General features: G+C 39.3%; 1 protein-coding gene and 1 long non-coding RNA gene across 6 annotated transcripts in view; one reads left to right on the forward strand and one right to left on the reverse strand.

Moving 5' to 3' along the window:
- myocd (myocardin) overlaps window positions 1–17,000 on the forward strand; it is a 59,902-nt gene that overhangs the window by 7,560 nt on the left and 35,342 nt on the right. The gene's annotated exons all lie outside the window — the stretch shown is intronic.
- Window positions 7,564–13,789, reverse strand: LOC148409201 (uncharacterized). Its single transcript, XR_015868377.1, has 3 exons — window positions 12,874–13,789; window positions 7,823–7,930; window positions 7,564–7,724 (listed from the first exon to the last, which is right to left on the reverse strand). It is a non-coding gene; the product is annotated as an uncharacterized LOC148409201 (long non-coding RNA).

Genomic DNA, 17,000 nt, shown 5'->3' on the forward strand with positions numbered 1-17,000 from the left:
AATACACATAATTGGGATATTGTTGTGATGTGAAATTTTGGTTGTGTATTATATCTACACTAGTTTCAAACAATTGCGAACCTTGGCACTAGTCCCCCCCCCCCCCCCCCCCCCCCCCCCCCCCCCCCAATTTAAGGTGATTATATTTTCCATTAGCATAGACTAGGCAAAAACTGTGTCACATTACTTTTCTGCAAATGAAAGCATTTACTCCATTTCCTTTAGGTTTATTTAAATACTTTTTGAATAATGCATGAAATGTTTACAAAATGTATTAAACTCTTTTATGCAGTTGATAGGTCATTAGAAGTTGTATAATTTGATATTGACCTAAAATAGCATTGCTAAACCTTTCCTGCGATCTGCTAATTGTTTAGTAATTTACATGGATTTTAAGGATGCACTGTCGCCAATGCTGAGCATAGATGCAGCTCGACAGCACGACCAGTGACTCAGCAGACAAGTCAGTGAATGACAGCTGAGGAATGCTTTCATGTGGAAGGCGTACTCACTTCCATGTTAATAGGCTGCATTCACATTGACATGACCTGTTTACAGCAGCGCATCTGAGGATTGCTGTATGAATGTAGAGGCATCTTCAAACAGATCCAAAATGGAGCTGCCAAAGCATTGACTTAAATGCTTAAATGTCTCCAGAGGCATAGTGATGAGGACATGTAGACCTGACTGAACTGAGAGTGCATTTAAATCTTTGACAAAATCGAGATTGTTTTCTGCTGCTCTTCAGGTCAGTGCTGTGCAATATTGCTTCAACAAACTTGTTTAGTATTGACCGCCAAGAAACAAGCCCCTCTATCCATTCTACAGGGATCGTCAACTCTTCACCTTCGTTGTCCGTATTTTTTTCTTCATTTCCAACCCCCATATTAGGGAGGTCGACTTCTAACCACATCACTAAAAACAGACCTATTTGACAGAGTGTTTGCACAGAACATCGAAAAATGCACTTTCGCCTAATAACCCCTTTGTTGTCAACATCGAGGCTGAGTGGATAATTTTTTCGGCATACTTTGACACATTATGAAAAGGAAAAGACAGATTGACTTGTCTTCATGGATGTCGGCAGGTAGGGAAAGAAACAGTGAAGGGCAACCTGCCACGCTCTGATCTCACAACATCTCCTACAGGGTGATTACACCACATCCGCCACGCTCCGCTTCGTTCCGCTCCGTTGCACAACCGCAACGAAGGACACACACCCGCGCCCACTGCTTGCATCTGTGATCCGTTGCGATGCACCACGTCACACATTCCTGCGCATGCGTGGGGATCATCAACTCGATCGTTTGTGTTATGTTTGCTTGGAACACTTCATTGCATAAGCCGCAAAAGGGCTTCTCGGGTCTCCGAAGGCGACTCTGCATGGGTCCTTTTCACTGCGAAGCTGTGAATGCCCTGCTAAAACAGAGCATGGTTGAAACTATTTTTCTTTTTCTTTCAGGGCGGAGTCTAGCACCCACCCCACCCACTTCTCTTGCGCGTACGTCAATCAAACGGGCTAGCACATTCATTCAAAACAGGAAACAAATATGAATAAATGAAAACACAATACATACTAAACATGTTGCACATGCTTCATTTACAATGGGTGAGTACGTACATACAAGGTTCGTTTTAACTTTGAAGTGAATTAATTGAATCGTGACTCAAACAGTAATATATATTTATGCACATGTTAGTGGCAATTAACAAGAGGAAAGCATTTGCTCCTTTTGTTTCTATGGCAATAGCACAGACAAGCAGAAGCTTCCTCTCGCTTTTGCCTTAATTCAATCAATCAGCAGAAACACAATTTTGTTTTTGTAACCGGATGTAGACCACATTCTTTTTCCTGTTTTCATTAGTGGGTTTTTCTATTTGCCTGAGGATCAACATGACGGGGCTTGAGCTTCAGGCAGTGGATTTGTTGAACGATATCTTTGGCACTGTTGGACATTTTACTGAGTCCCCAGATAAAGCGTTGGTAAGTGTGCAAAGGGACAGAATCCAGAGGTATGGCGCTGTCCTATCAGGTTGTCGGAGTGTTGCTGATAAGCAGCGAAAGTAAATGCAACTCATTTCAATTAGCTGCTTATCAATTGAAAGCAGTGTGTTCAATTGTTTTTTCTCACAGCCTTATGCTTAAAACCTTTTTATGTGGCCTTTTTGTTGGTAACCCCAAAATCAAAGTTTTCAGAGCAAAGCAGCAGCCTTTTGCTTTGAGCCCAGCAAATCATGAAGACTGGATTGTGAGACATGGAAAAGGGTCTTTGTATATGCAACAGAGGAAACATCTGTTTCATATTAGACACATCAAGCATCCATCCCATTCTATCAGTTCTGACTGAAGCGTGGCACAAACCAATTATTTTGCCATCCAAAAATGAATAAGGGTAAATCTTGGAGGGAGGAAGTGGGCTTAAATTATTGAAGTACAAAAACTAACAAGGTAGTTCTGTCAAATGATACGGTACAGTAATAATAATAATATTAAAAGTAATTCTCCTGCCCAAGTCTGGGTTGACACACTCTCATTTGCCCTTTCCGGGTGAACACATGGCAAACGAGAGTGCGTCAACAGATTGCGTAAATATTAAAAGACCACTTCCTCCCGCCCGAGTCGTTGTGACGCACTCTCGCTTGCGCATTCCAGGTGAACACAACAAGCAATCTCATTGGATCCCAAGCTGTCATTCAATGTGCTTTTACAAGCTCTGATTGGCTGGTTTTGTGGCACAAACGTAACGTGTGCGCAGATCTGAATGCACGCAGAGGACGACTTGAGCGAGCGAGAGCTCGATGTTTATGGCGTTGTATTTGTGCCACAATTACGCGCGCACGTAAAAAAAATTTGAGCGTTGAAAATGAAACTGAGCGAGCGAAAACAGATTTTGAGCGCAGAAAAAAAGTTCTTGAAAAGAAGTTTCTCGCTCAAAATTCCTTTTTGCTCGCTCATAATAGCATTCTCGCGCTCAACATCTTGCTCTCGTTTGCGATACTCCTCCCTCCCTCCCTCGCTCAACATCGCGTTTGCTCAGCATTGAGCTCTCGCTCGTTTGAGTCGTCCTCTGCGCATGCTCAGTTCTGCTCACGCGTTACATTTGTGCCACGAAACCAGCCAATCAAAGCTTGTAAAAGCACATTGATTGACAGCTTGGTATCCAATGAGATTGCTTGTTGTGTTCACCCGGAACGAGGAAACGAGAGTGCGTCACATCGACGTAGGCGGGAGGGGTGGGCTTATATTATTAAAGTACAAAAACTAACAAGGTATTTCTGTCGAATGATACAATACAGTAATAATAATAATATTAAAAGTCATTCTCCAGCCCAAGTCCGTGTTGACGCACTCTCGTTTGCCCTTTTCAGGTGAACACAGGGCAAACGAGAGTGCGTCAACAGATTGCGTACAAGCAATCTCATTGGGTACCAAGCTGTCAATCAAAGTGCTTTTACAAGCTCTGATTGGCTGGTTTTGTGGCACAAACGTAACGCATGAGCAGAATTGAGCGAGCGCAGAGGATGACTCGAGCGAGCGAGAGCTCGATGTTGAGCAAACGCAATGTTGATTGAGGGAGGGAGGAGTATCACGAGCGAGAGCGAGATATTGAGCGAGAGAGGGCTATCCCAGGCGAGCAAAAAGGAATTTTGAGCGAGGAACTTCTTTTTCTGTGTTCAAAATCCATCGGCGCTCGCTCAAACTGTTATTATTACGCGCTCAATAGTTTTTTTCCTGCGCTCAAAATCTATTTTTGATCGCTCAGTTTTATTTTCTGCGCTCAAAATGATTTTTTGTGCGCTCGCTACTGTGGCACAAATATAACGCCATAATGTAAGGGCTTTTTCCAAATTAACTGCAGTGCTTAGTTCTGCCAGCAGAGGTCACAAGCTGTTAAAGAAGCTTCCCGAAATTACGACATTCTCCAAAAAGATTCTCGACACATGCGCGGCGCAACTGACTTGCAGATCGACTGCCTTTGCCTTGGTAGCTTGGTGTGACATCTCAATTTGCATCATCAGCTCAAACCCAAAGGTTTTTTTTTTTCCCCCCATTTTTATTGACACCAACAACAATTAGAAAAATGACATACTCATTTCAAAAAGTAACAAATTCCCACATCAAAATGCAATCACACCTTACAGACTACATACTGTAAACTAAAAACTTACGACAGTGGTATATATCACAACATTTAACATGTTTCAAGATCAAGCAGATAATTAACAATACTATATAATAATAATAGGATCACACAGTGAATAATAACCCAGTTAAAGGAAAAAAAAGAAAAACAAAAACAAGGGCTTTAGGCTAGGTTAATTTCCTCTAAACATGTAGAAGAGTTTATTTACATAGGGACTGTTTATTTGTTTTAAACATCTTAATAACAAGGAAAAATCATTCTTAAGGTTAGGCCACAAGGAGAGAGATTTGGCATAAGGTCACTTGTGTATGTAAAATTTCGGAATAATTGTAATATAAATCTAACATCAGAATCGTCTGAATGAATTTCCTGGAGGAAGATGCAGTGTGCTTGTTGCCCCTTGCAGAACAAAAAAAAACAGCTTTTTGCTTAAGAAAAGAAATCTCAGTTTTTAACTGGAACACTGAACACATGATCAAGGTTTATGAAAAGTTACAAGGGGGTGGAGTAGAAAACACTTGAGATAAAAGTCCCATTTTAAACTTCTACCACTTGAACCATATCACATTCAAATATCAGCCCATATTTGGGGTCTTATTCACAATGCGCTTGCCTTCTATGAAATGAAATGGACCCCTGAAACCTGCAGCTTTGCTTTCCTTTTTCGCCTGCTCAATTTTTGGCCATATTCCTTGTCGGGACGTCCAGTCCTTTTGGGTCAGGTCTTCCGCAAAGATGTCATCTCTCACAGTATGTTTTGCAAACAGAATGATGATCTGTCGATTCTTATTCTCTCTGCCGCTCTTCCCACTCTGTAGACAAGATCGATCGCCTCGTCCATCTTTAACTTCAGGTCAGGAGCAATCATGCCCTAGAAGCTTCACCACAGCTGCTGTGATATTTTCATTCACTTTCTCCTTTTTTCCTTTATTGCGAAGGTTCCATCACCTTTTGTATCTTCTTGATTTATCAGACGACTTTTCATAACGTCATTATCTTTTGTAATTGATTCAATCTGTTTTTCTATGTGTTTGATCTTTGTTTTACATTCATTCAGCTTCTCTGCATTCTTTTGCAATGATTTAGCTATAGCAGCTAGCATGGTGCTGTGTTATGACATCATACTGTTCACCTCCTCCAAGCGGTCGTCGACACGTTTTCCAAGCGTGTCAGTGGCTTTTAGTATGGCGGCAGTAGATGTGTTGGAATCATTTTCCTGAGGCGTACCTTTCACTTTCTTCTCCGTGTGTAACTTTTCTGGAGTATTTGCTGGAGTTATCTCTCTGTCCCGTTTGTTACTGCTAGCGTTAGCTGTCTCCATCGGTGTTGTATAGTCATGCTCTGTTTTTATAACCAAGCGGGAGACATTTCACTGTCGAGGGTCTAATATTGTGTGAGTGTGTGTGTGTGTGTGTGTGTGGGGGGGGGGGGGGGGGGGGGAGGGTCACTAATTAACTGTTCAATAAGTGGAATATATGGCTTCAAATCCTGTTACATTGGGACTTTGTTGCGAAGCTAAGACGGATGTGACTACTTCAGGCTCAGAAAAAATGTGTGCTCAGAGATGTGAATGGTATGTGGCTTCTGAATAAGAATAAATAGAATTTGTCTACTTTAATAATGTCCTTGCGTTTTTTTCATTGTTAGTATAACCCATTGATTTTTTTTTAAACAAACATTACCCAATATATCACAATACTTATCGCAATATGCCTTTGCTGTATTGCAATATACCAAATTACACTTTTAAGACACAATACCGAACAGTAGTAAAGCTGCAGTTTTTCTCATATGAGCCCCAATTTAAAAACACTATCTTTACCTTGAGTACCATGTTTGACTCTTTATGGATGGAACAATTCTTGCCTAATGCACCATACATCCTACCTCTTTGTGCAGTGTTTACATTTGACGAATACGGTCAAAAGCTATATGTATTACAACAGCTTTAACGTGTTTTAATTCGACTGATGAATGTTTGAAAGTGTGTAAGCTTGCTTCAAACTCACTGGATCCTATTACATTATATCTATGTGGGAGACTTTTGCTGTTGTTGAGCAGGTTTTAAGCAGTTTGGGCACACAGTTTAAACACTGTGATATTAAATCAAGCCTGGCAGAGACATGAGAGGTGTTTGGGAGAGCAGGACAGACTCCACAGCTATAAACAGATGATGATGTCATCTTGGTGGTAGGCAGCAAATGGATTTTCAACATGACAATTTAGCTGGCTTATTTGTGCGAACAGTGCAGTACAAGTTATATTTTGGAGCTGTTTTTTGTTTATTTGTTTCTATGGTACGACTGTCATTTCAATTTGGATATCGCCAAAATAAGTTTGTAAAGTGGATGTGTACACTAGAAACTCACTCAACTATCTAACTAAAAAAAAAACAACTGGTTTGTAATGATTACTGACAGGTAAATTTCAATAAGTATCATGTGAAGTAAATTCAATTCTTCAAATGGCACCTTAAATTAAATTCAATGTGATTTTTGATGAGTAAATTCAATTTTCCTCAAGGAAAATTTCAGTTTACAATCTGCTAAAACATGTACTGGCATCTGTGGGTAATTGTGTTATATTAAAATGGTAATTTTTGTATTTCTAATTCATGAATGTTATTCAGTGTACTATACAACCAGTGTTGTGTTAAACGCAGTTACAATTTCAATAACCTTGTTTTTACCACACATTTCCATTTTGCCATTAATGAAAGAAAAAGCCAAGAATAGCACGTCCGCCTCACAGTTCAAAGGTTCTGGTTCAAATCCACCTGGCTCCGGCCTTCCTGTGTGGAGTTTGCACGTTATCCCTGAGCCCGTGTGGGTTCTCTCTGGGCACTCTGGCTTCCTCCCACTCCCCAAAAACATGCATGGCAGGTGAATTGGACATACTAAATTGTCCTTAGGTGTGATTGGGCGCGTGATTGGTCATTCGTCTCTGTGTGCCCTGCGATTGGCTGGCAACCAGTTCAGGGTGTCCCCCGCCTACTGCCCGGAGCCAGCTGAGAGGGGCGCCTGCGACCCCTGTGGGGATAAGCGGCTACAGAAAATGGATGGATGGATGAAATGTATCATGTTTTATGATTATTAGTATTGTTGTACTTGTACTATTTTGGACAGGAATAAAAATGGATAATAAATCTGTAGTTGTTGTTTTAAATTACCGGTAATATAAATATATATCATGGTTTTATTGGTCTGTCCCACTCGGGTCAGCCATGATGTTGGTGTTTGACCTTTTTAAAATGTATTTCTATAAAATTCCAAAAAGTAAAACCTTTGGGTCACACTACTGTAGAAAATACTCACAGAAACCAGGAAGGATATTGCATATAAAATCATCAGTAAGTGATTCCTGTTTTAAATATAATGCAATACCCTTTTCTTCAGAAATGAATGCCCTTACCTGAGTTGTCCAGCAAAAACGTCAACATCCTTCTTTTGCTTTTGGCACTCAATCCGCAGACATGACCAGTCAAAAAATTCAGTTTGACCAAATAAGTTCTGTTGCTCTTTCTCACACTCAGATAATCAAAATGATTTGGTGTGCTCGTCTCACTTGAGGAAATCACTTCTGTGAGTGCCAGAGCACGATGTTTAGGCGGCTTTGCCCAGGATGTGATTATTTGTACAAGGTTTAACAGAATGAGATTGTGAAGATGAAAATCTCACCTGCCGCAGTCCTTTAATTACAGCCAGTGCGTTTATTTATTTATTTTTTTGAAAGGCAAGGGATCTCTGGCTGTACACGGTGCAAGGCTGCTGGAGAGAAACTGAATTCTGGAAGAGTAGAGAAAGGTGGAGTTACTTGGCTTGGGTAGATTGGATTTGATCCCTTCAAAACCACAACTAAAAACAAAGAGGTCTCCAAAAACACATAAAATATCACGCACGCATGCACAACTTTATTTTTACATTATTCATTGTAATGCAGTGTACACTGTAGCAACTAACAATATGATAATATATATATATATATATATATATATATATATATATATATATATATATGTATACATACAGTCAGCCCCCGGTTTACGAACACCCTCTCTTACGAACATTTCGACTTACGAGCTTGGTCCGCGGAGTTTTTTGTCCCCCACTTACGCACAGACAGACCGTTCGCCTTACGAGCAATCTGACATGCCGGCCATTGGATTTGTTCATATATTTTCGCTTTGCCACGTCATCAAATGCAGTGGTTAAAGCTTGTCATGGGAACATAAAACGATATTGCTCTTACAAAGTCACAGTCTCAGTCGAGACTGAGCATGCTATTGGCCGGCGTCACGTCAATCACAGAACTGCCGATATGCTATTGGCCGAACGCCTTTATCTAGCTTGATGGCACAGCTGGGATGGAAGGAAGGAGAGAAAATGAGTGAAAAACGGAAGGAAGGAATGTTGTGAAGACTTTGCAAACTTTATCTGTTAGACATGTCTTCTAAAATTGTAAGTGGCGGTAAAGGAAGAAGTAAAAGGATGATGACAATAGAAACCAAGCAGGAGATAATAAAAAAATACGAAGGAGGCGCATGCGTAGTTAACCTTGCTTGTGAGTATGGACGGAACCGCTCGGCAATCTTCTAAGGGCAAGACTTTCCTTGCCGGGGGACGGACCTCGCTTGACAACAAAATGGAGAGGCTTCTTCTATTATGGATTAAAGAGAAGGAAATCGCCGGTGATATGATTTAGTTTTTGAGAAAAGTTCTTGTTTAAGAAAATAAATAAATAAATTCTGTGGGTTGGTCTCTGCTCACCTCCATCTCCACTCTGCTCAAGTCACGTCGCCCCAGAGGGAAACGTCATTTATCCTTTGTTTATCCATGCTTGTTATATTAACTGTCCAGTAGATTATGGTACTAATTTTAAATATGTGTGTAAATCCGTCATAGTTTTCACTATGATTTCGCCACGCGTTGCCAGTCAATGTGGACGTACAATCTGCTCATGCATGACACGGTAACGCTGATATGCTATTGCTCTTAGAATGTCACAGTCACTGTTTCAGTCACGGTGTCAGTCACGGTCTCACTCACGGAGATGCTATTGGCCGGCGTCACGTCAATCACAGAAATGCCGATATGCTATTGGCCGAACGCCTTTATCTAGCTTGATGGCACAGCTGGTCGGGACGGAAGGAAGGAGAGAAAATCAGTCAAAAACGGAAGGAAGGAATGTTGTTAAGACTTTGCAAACTTTATCTGTTAGACACGGCTTCTAAAATTGCTAGTGGTGGTAAAGGAAGAAGTAAGAAGATGATGACAATAGAAACCAAGCAGGAGATAATAAAAAAAAAAATACAAAGGAGGCGCACGCATGGCTAGTGAGTATGGCCGTAACTGCTCGGCAATCTTCTAAGGGCAAGACTTTCCTTCCCGAGGGACGGACCTTGATCGACAACAAAATTGAGAGGCTTCTTCTATTATGGATTAAAGAGAAGGGAATCGCCGGTCATATGTTCTAGTTTTGAGAAAAGTTCCCGTTTAAGAAAATAAATCAATAAATTCTGCGGGTGGGTCTCTGCTCCCCTCTGCTCCCCCCTTGAGCATAGTCCTATAAATGAAAATAACTGTTTAATTAAAATGAAATATAGTGACAAACAAGAGTAACCATTTCAGCTGCTGTATTTCTTAGCAGAAATATATAAACTTAATATGCAGTAAAAACCAGAGGTGGACTCTTTGTCAGCACTGATGGACTGGATGCTAAAAAAACGCGAATTAAAAATGTCAGAATGTCGATTTTCATCCGTCGTCGGCATAGACATAATGTCAGATGTCCGTTAGCCCGCAGAATAGTCTTTTGTCATTTTGTCATTGATATTGATGAATCTATTTGAGAAATTTTGAGTCTTTTGCTGTCTGTTTCCTCACTATCATTTGCATTTACAGTGAACCCCTGGTTTACGGCGTCCCTGGCTTACGTTTTTTTTCATGTTACAAAGTTGAATACTAAGTTTCTTTGTCCCCTCTTTACGGCATTTTTCCCGCTTTACGGCATCAACAACAATGACAAATTTCTAATGTTTTTGTGCACATTGCTACATTCACGCCAAACGCGAAAAATCGGGTCGCTACTCTCATTCGGTAGGCTTTCGGTTGCCGGCTTTTAACTGCCGGCATTTAGCTTGTTCACATATTTGCGCGAGTGGATCTAGAAAAAAGAGCCCCGCTGAGAAGTTTCACTTTTCTAGGACGTATCAGAGCCAATGTTTTCTCCTTCAGCTCCTTTCTTCTTCTTTTTTTCGTTCCATGCCCCTTGCTTTGCAGCAATACCCGTCTTACAAAGAAAAATGAAGTTTCAAAGTAGCAATCAAGTGGCTGATACTGTGCTAAACATTGTACTGTCAAAGCTGCACTATCGCTATCTTGACACAGTGAAGTTCAACAGCACTTAAAAAAGGAAGTAGATTCTGCACATACCAGTTATCCCAAGTTCCACTTCCACCATTCTACAAGCCAAGTGAGTGCTCTTGCTTGGCTCCGTTTTTGTATTAAAAGCTCAGATGGCCGTGTTGGATAGCTCCGGGTGAGCGCAAACTAGCTGCTACGATTCATTCCTGCCTCTGCTGAGATCAATCAATCAATCAATCAAATTTAATTTGTAGAGCCCTGAATCACCGAAGTCTCAAAGGGCTTCTCAAAAGGCTTCACAGAGATGTTGAATGTCCCCCGAAGCTGATTGTCACGGCGTACCTAAGATGCTGGTCTGGTATTGGTCGACGTTACTAAGATGCTGGTCTGCTATTGGTCAGCGTCATGGTGTCACTATGATGCCGATATGCTAAAGACTTGATCTCGTGTGAGTGCTTACAATATCATATTTATTGTGCATTTTAGTGCTTGAATTGATTAGCTATGGGTTCCAAGATCGCGAGTAATGTTAAAGAGAGAAGTAAGAAGATGATTAGTATGGAAAGAAAGCTGGAGATAAATTAAGAAACACGAAGAAGGCTAGGTTAGGCTAGGCTAGGCTAGGCTACCTTCGCCAGGGAATATGGCTGGAAGTAGCTCAAGTCATGTCCCTCCAAAGGTAAATAAAATTAAATGTTTTCTTTATATATTTTCTATTTATGTTATTTAATTATCTACATTATAGAAGTAGTACTTACTATACTATTTTATTCCTCATTTTTAATATATTTATAAAATGTTGCTGTGTTTAGGTTTTTAGTTCGCCTTACGATCCCAACTCCAAAACTGATTAATTTCATATGGCAGGGATCAACTGCCATAAGTTGTTGCTCTGGCAGCACATACGTATAAAATTGCAGTCAGGCTCAAAAAGGGAGAGATAGGTAGCATAAAGTTAATAGTGACTTGAATCTTGGTTAAGATCCTCCTGTTAGGGGTTCACATGGTCTCGCCATGTATGAATGGGTTTTCTCCAGGTATCACCATTCCAGAAAAGTATGTGTAATTATATTAGACCAGTGGCTGTCAAGGGCCAGCAAAGCCTTCTATGCTGGCCTAACATAACCTGATATCATTATCATAAATATAATAAACTATAATAATAACAATTTTAAATTTATTTTTACCAAATATATATTATACTGTATATATTTTTTATATATATAGAATTATTCTCCATATTCAGTTCTTTTCGTGTGATATGACATTCACTTGGTCATGCTCCTTCCAGTGTTGAAGTTTTAATTTGGCGTTTTTAGCCAATTAGAATTCAGCTAACTTGTGTCGCCAGGCTATATGAAATCTGCCTGGACCCATGTGCTTGGGCATTCGCATCAATAGTTGCAGGCTTGCGCGCATGCACAAATGGCTACGTGAACAGGCCCATATAGTTAATAGACAGCTGCAAAAGCCAATTGGGTCATAAGACGCCAGCTGGAAGCCTCATGTTGAACGTGACATGATTGGAAACACACTGCAAGGTAGGCGGTGCTATACTCAGCAACAAAGCTACGCGGTGTTGGCTTAGCTGATCTGCATTAAAGGCGTAGCGTAGCTATTAGCAAACCTGTCCCTTGCAGTGAACGTTTTTGTCTGCCACTTCCAATCAAGAAACTATGAGCGATACCCCTGTCTTACTGCTTCTGAGGGGCACTGCAAACTATTTTGCTGGGAATGCCTTTTGTTTACAAAGGGTTGATTTGGTGTTTGAAGCTACACAGGATTTGCTAACTTAAATTGTTTAACCAAGGCAACAACAAGACGCATGCCGGACACTTGCAAAATACGGTGCTTTTAAAAACTCTTGGGGACACCCGAGTGAATATACAGTACATCTCAGTGCGAAGGGAAAGCGAGCTCCACAATGAAGCGGTGAACAAAAATCAGGAGATATTGAAAAGACTGATCGATTGTGACCGCCATTTGTTTTGGTGAGTGCAAGCATTTTCTTTATTTATTGTTTCATTTTATTAAATGTTTGTGTTATTTTATTTCATTCATCTTCAATTAATAGTAGAGAAATAAAATGATGTTCTTATATTAAACTGCCTTTTGTAATTTGGACATTATAAAATTTCATCTTTTAAATTTTGACAGTTTCACGTATAGTGACAAGTTTTTAATAGCTGATGCGGGTTTATTGACATTTAAATGCTCCGGAAAAAAAGCCTGAGTAGCCCAGTAATGCATACATGTGCTTCTGAGGCGTATTTATTCCAGAGTCTGACATTACTGAAGGCATACGTGTGAAACTCACAGACCACCGCTGCATTAGACATGATTTTAGTACAAGTGAAGGTTTTCACCTCATTGTCAGCATACCAAGACGAATCACAAGTGAAGCATCGGAAGTATCATTGGAGATGTGCCTGGTGGAAAGACAATTTGGTGACAGAAAGTCAGTCTAAATTTTAGCCTGTTCAAAATCACGTCCTAGTCGTGGTACAGGGTAGACAGCTGATATTCAGTCATAAACATGAACTGCTAGTAACAAACCCTCTGAGTCACTCTTCAGATCAATTAATTGAAGACATTATAATGAAATATCATTATATTTTGAAATGATACAAATGGGGAACACACCTGCTGGAGGAGGATGCACATGAGTGATTGGGGTTAGGGGTGGTCTACAAGTGCCTACTTCATGGCACAGGTGTGGCACAGCTACACCATGTTGACAATGTGCATGCTTGGTTGCCATGTACATGAATGAAGTCGGTTGTTACCACTCCCACAGTAGCGCGGCTCTCCTTTAAGATCCACCAGCCTGTGCTCGAATGCGAAATCATCAACACTGTCATGAGTTACAATGAAAAAAGTTACACTTCACAAAAGTAGATCCATCTAATTTAAACGTTAAACTAAATGTTTGATTATTTGTTGTATTTATCAATGTTGTACTTACTGCTTTTTGTACTTAGTGAAAGCATATTCAGTTATAAGTTATCTCACCAGCAATATATGGTCTGAAAGTGTGTGCATTGCCAAAGTATTTGTCTTTGTTTCATGAGTAAACACAGTCCATTATTAGAGTGCCCCATGTTGTTGATGCTTTAGCCCTGCTGTGTGTTCTCCAGACTCGGCCTCAGTCAGCTCCTCACTGGAGGACCAAGTGAGGTTAAAGCAAAGCCACCTCGCAGAGGAAGTCAATAAGAAACTGTCTCTCAGGCCAGGGTGTCTGGAGCTGATCCAAAAGAATATCATTCCGCTACTGTGTCCTCAACATGACAGGTATCAGGAGAGTGACGCTCCAATGAGTGTAACACACAATTTAATCAACTTCTATTTTAAACTGCGTGGCCCCACATTAGTATTCTCAGCATGCTGAACTTGAAAGAACAGCATACTGCTTTTCTAATTATACCTGAATAAAATGGAGCGCACTTAAGGCACAGTAATAAAAGATGCACCTAAGTTTGTCTGTTTCCACACTTGCACCAAAAAATTTAAAACGTGAATTTGCGCTAAACACTGAATAAGTTGTGAACCACTTTTTCAGTTTTTACAGTACTGTAGTGTATACTAAAAGACTTAACATTATCAATTACATGTTATGTTTTTTTTTTTTAATGTTAATATCATAATTGGGTGAACACTGACCTTCACACAAGTTATTTCTGTTTTGTTCCTCACACTTTAACTTGCATCTCCTCCAAACACTTCATTCCGATTTCAATACAGTGCAAAAATTCATGCCAAGAGTGCTAGAATTTTGCGCATTCCAAATAAACACGGAATTCCTTAAATTCTATATTTGTTCACCCAGTAATTCCCCATTCTCTTCATCCTCAACAAGACAGTTTCCTGTGACAGTCATTCATTCTTTTGGTACATTCAATTCACAAATTATTCCTGCCCGAAATTTAAATCTTATAACTCATTTAATTCACTTTGGATTTGCAACTTGACCCCCCCCCCCCCCCCAAAAAAAAAAAGAATCCATAAATAAAATAAAAACGTTTACCATTACAGTACAAACAATATTTGTGACACTTTAAAAAAAAAACGATCTTCCAAATGTCCAGCTCAACCAAATGCCATATATTATTTTTTAACAATGATTCTAATTTTACCCAGGCAAAACATTGTCCATTCTTTCTCATTGAACTATTCAACAAAACACATTCACGTCATTCTCATTTCAAATTCTAAACGTTCAATTCATTCAATTCACCTTGGAAATTATTTTCAACAAGCCTAAATTTATGTGCCCTGCAACAACTCTATATTCATCATTCCTACTGACACACACTGAAAAATATGTATTATATTGTAAACCATTTTTAAAACAATTTCACCCACTGTAATAAAATGTATTAAATCTACAGTGTAGCCTTGAAATTATAGAATTTATATTACAAAAAACACTTTTGTGATTTATATTCTAATTATATTTAATAATTTGTAAAGTATTATTGTTGTTATTTAGATTGAATCACCAATCTTTTCAGAAATACACAATAATCTTGAAACCCCTAGCCAATCAAATTTTATGTGAAGTAAATAATTGGCAAAAATGAACAAAAACAGAATGAACAGTCATCCTGCCATCTATTTTATTTGAGAATAAAAAATGAGAATATTGACTTTCTCATTTTCATTTATTAAAGTCAATTGTTTGATGTGCAACAGCTGTATTTAGGCTCACCTCTTTCTTTGGGAATGTGTTTATAAACGTGCATGTATATGAGTTGCTTGGGGTCAGTGGGATATACAGTATGTGTGTTGGGAGTAGAAACTTTGACTGTCTCATGATTGAATTCGATTCTGATTTTCAAGTCTCTGGGTTCGATTCAAAAACACTTCTGAGTCAAAATGAGTCAATTCGATTGAATCAATTAAAATTAATTTCTGCTTCAATACGGTATATAGATGTGCAAAAAATAAATCATCACACAACGTCAGTCTTCTTTGCAAGACTGGGACAAAAGGAGAGGTGTCGTTTTTTTTTTTTCCAGATCAAGCCATGCACTCGTGAACGCGCAGCGCCGCAATCCTTTTGATTTTCCCCTTGGCATGCATTATATATTTTTGACCCACTATTTTGATATGGAGCACAAAGAAGTTATGAATAAACGAATGTCAGGGAAATTTAAACGACAAACATGCAACGAATGAATGAGGAGTCAAGCGCAGGTGAACGCGTGGTGCCACAGTCTTTTTAATTTTTTCCTCTGCATGCGTTTCATATTTTTGACCTGATATTCCGATATGGAGCAGCAAGAATTTAGAAATAAATGAAGACAGGGAAATTTAAACGACAAACATGAAACGGTGTGAGTGAAGAGTCAAGCACATGTGAATGTGCGATGCCGCTGTCTTTTTAATTTTCCCTCGGCATGGATTACATATTTTTGACCTGCTATTCCAATATGGAGCAGCAAGAAATTACAAACAAACGAAAGTCAGGAAAATTTAAAGGACAAACACGGAACGGTATGAGTGAAGAGCAAGTGTTTTATGTTAAGCGCAGGTGAACGCACGGTGCCGTCGTCTTTAATTTTCCCTCGGCATGCATTACATATTTTTGACCTGCTATTCTGATATGGAGCAGCAAGACGTTACAAATAAACGTAAGACAGGGAAATTGAAAAGACAAGCATTAGTATGGTGCCACACACTCTGAGTCCTCAAAAAAAGTAAAAAAAATTGGGTTGGGCCTGCAAATCAGGTTAATTAATCGAGGTGGGCCAAGTCAGGCTTTAATACCCTCAGGCCAGGTCGGTTCGAACTGGATTTTTTAGCCATAAACTATAGTTTATGTAGTCAGCACATGATATGTTCCATATATAAGGCGCACCAGATTATAAGGTGCACCGTCAGCTTTTTTAGAAAATTAAAAAGGATTAAAAAAGGATTAAGCCATTAAGGATTAAAAAAAACATTTTACTGAAAGCTGTTCCTCTCATCTTTGATCTATGAAGTAGGATGCAACATAAATATTTATCACGGCTTCAGGTTATTAAGATCCCTTGCTTTCACAGATAGGGAAAAGACACTTTTTTAGGGCCAAACACCAGTGGTTGACGCGTAGGGACCAGCAAGGCCTTTTCTGCTACCCTAAAATAACCTGATATTATCATATAATAAAATATAATAATTGTAATAACTTTAATCAAAGTGAATTTCATTTTACATTCATTTTGACTATATATATATATATATATATATATATATATATATATATATATATATATATATATATATATATATATATATATATATATATATAGTCGCTATAAGTTGGTCGCTTTGTTGGTTTGCAGCCACATTTTGGCAGAACATGAGAAAAGGTACAAACGTCTGAGTTTGTTTTCCATGGGGCATTGTGGATATTTTTCAGTAAATGATGAATGATAAAGACAATTTTTGTGGGTGCAAAACAAGGTGAACATTGACGAGTTAGAATGACAGATGATGAAATTATTCTCCA

This window comes from Hippichthys cyanospilos, chromosome 17 (genome assembly GCF_059441005.1).
Source record: "Hippichthys cyanospilos isolate Australia breed blue-spotted pipefish chromosome 17, RoL_Hcya_1.0, whole genome shotgun sequence".
NCBI classification, from domain to species: domain Eukaryota; kingdom Metazoa; phylum Chordata; class Actinopteri; order Syngnathiformes; family Syngnathidae; genus Hippichthys; species Hippichthys cyanospilos.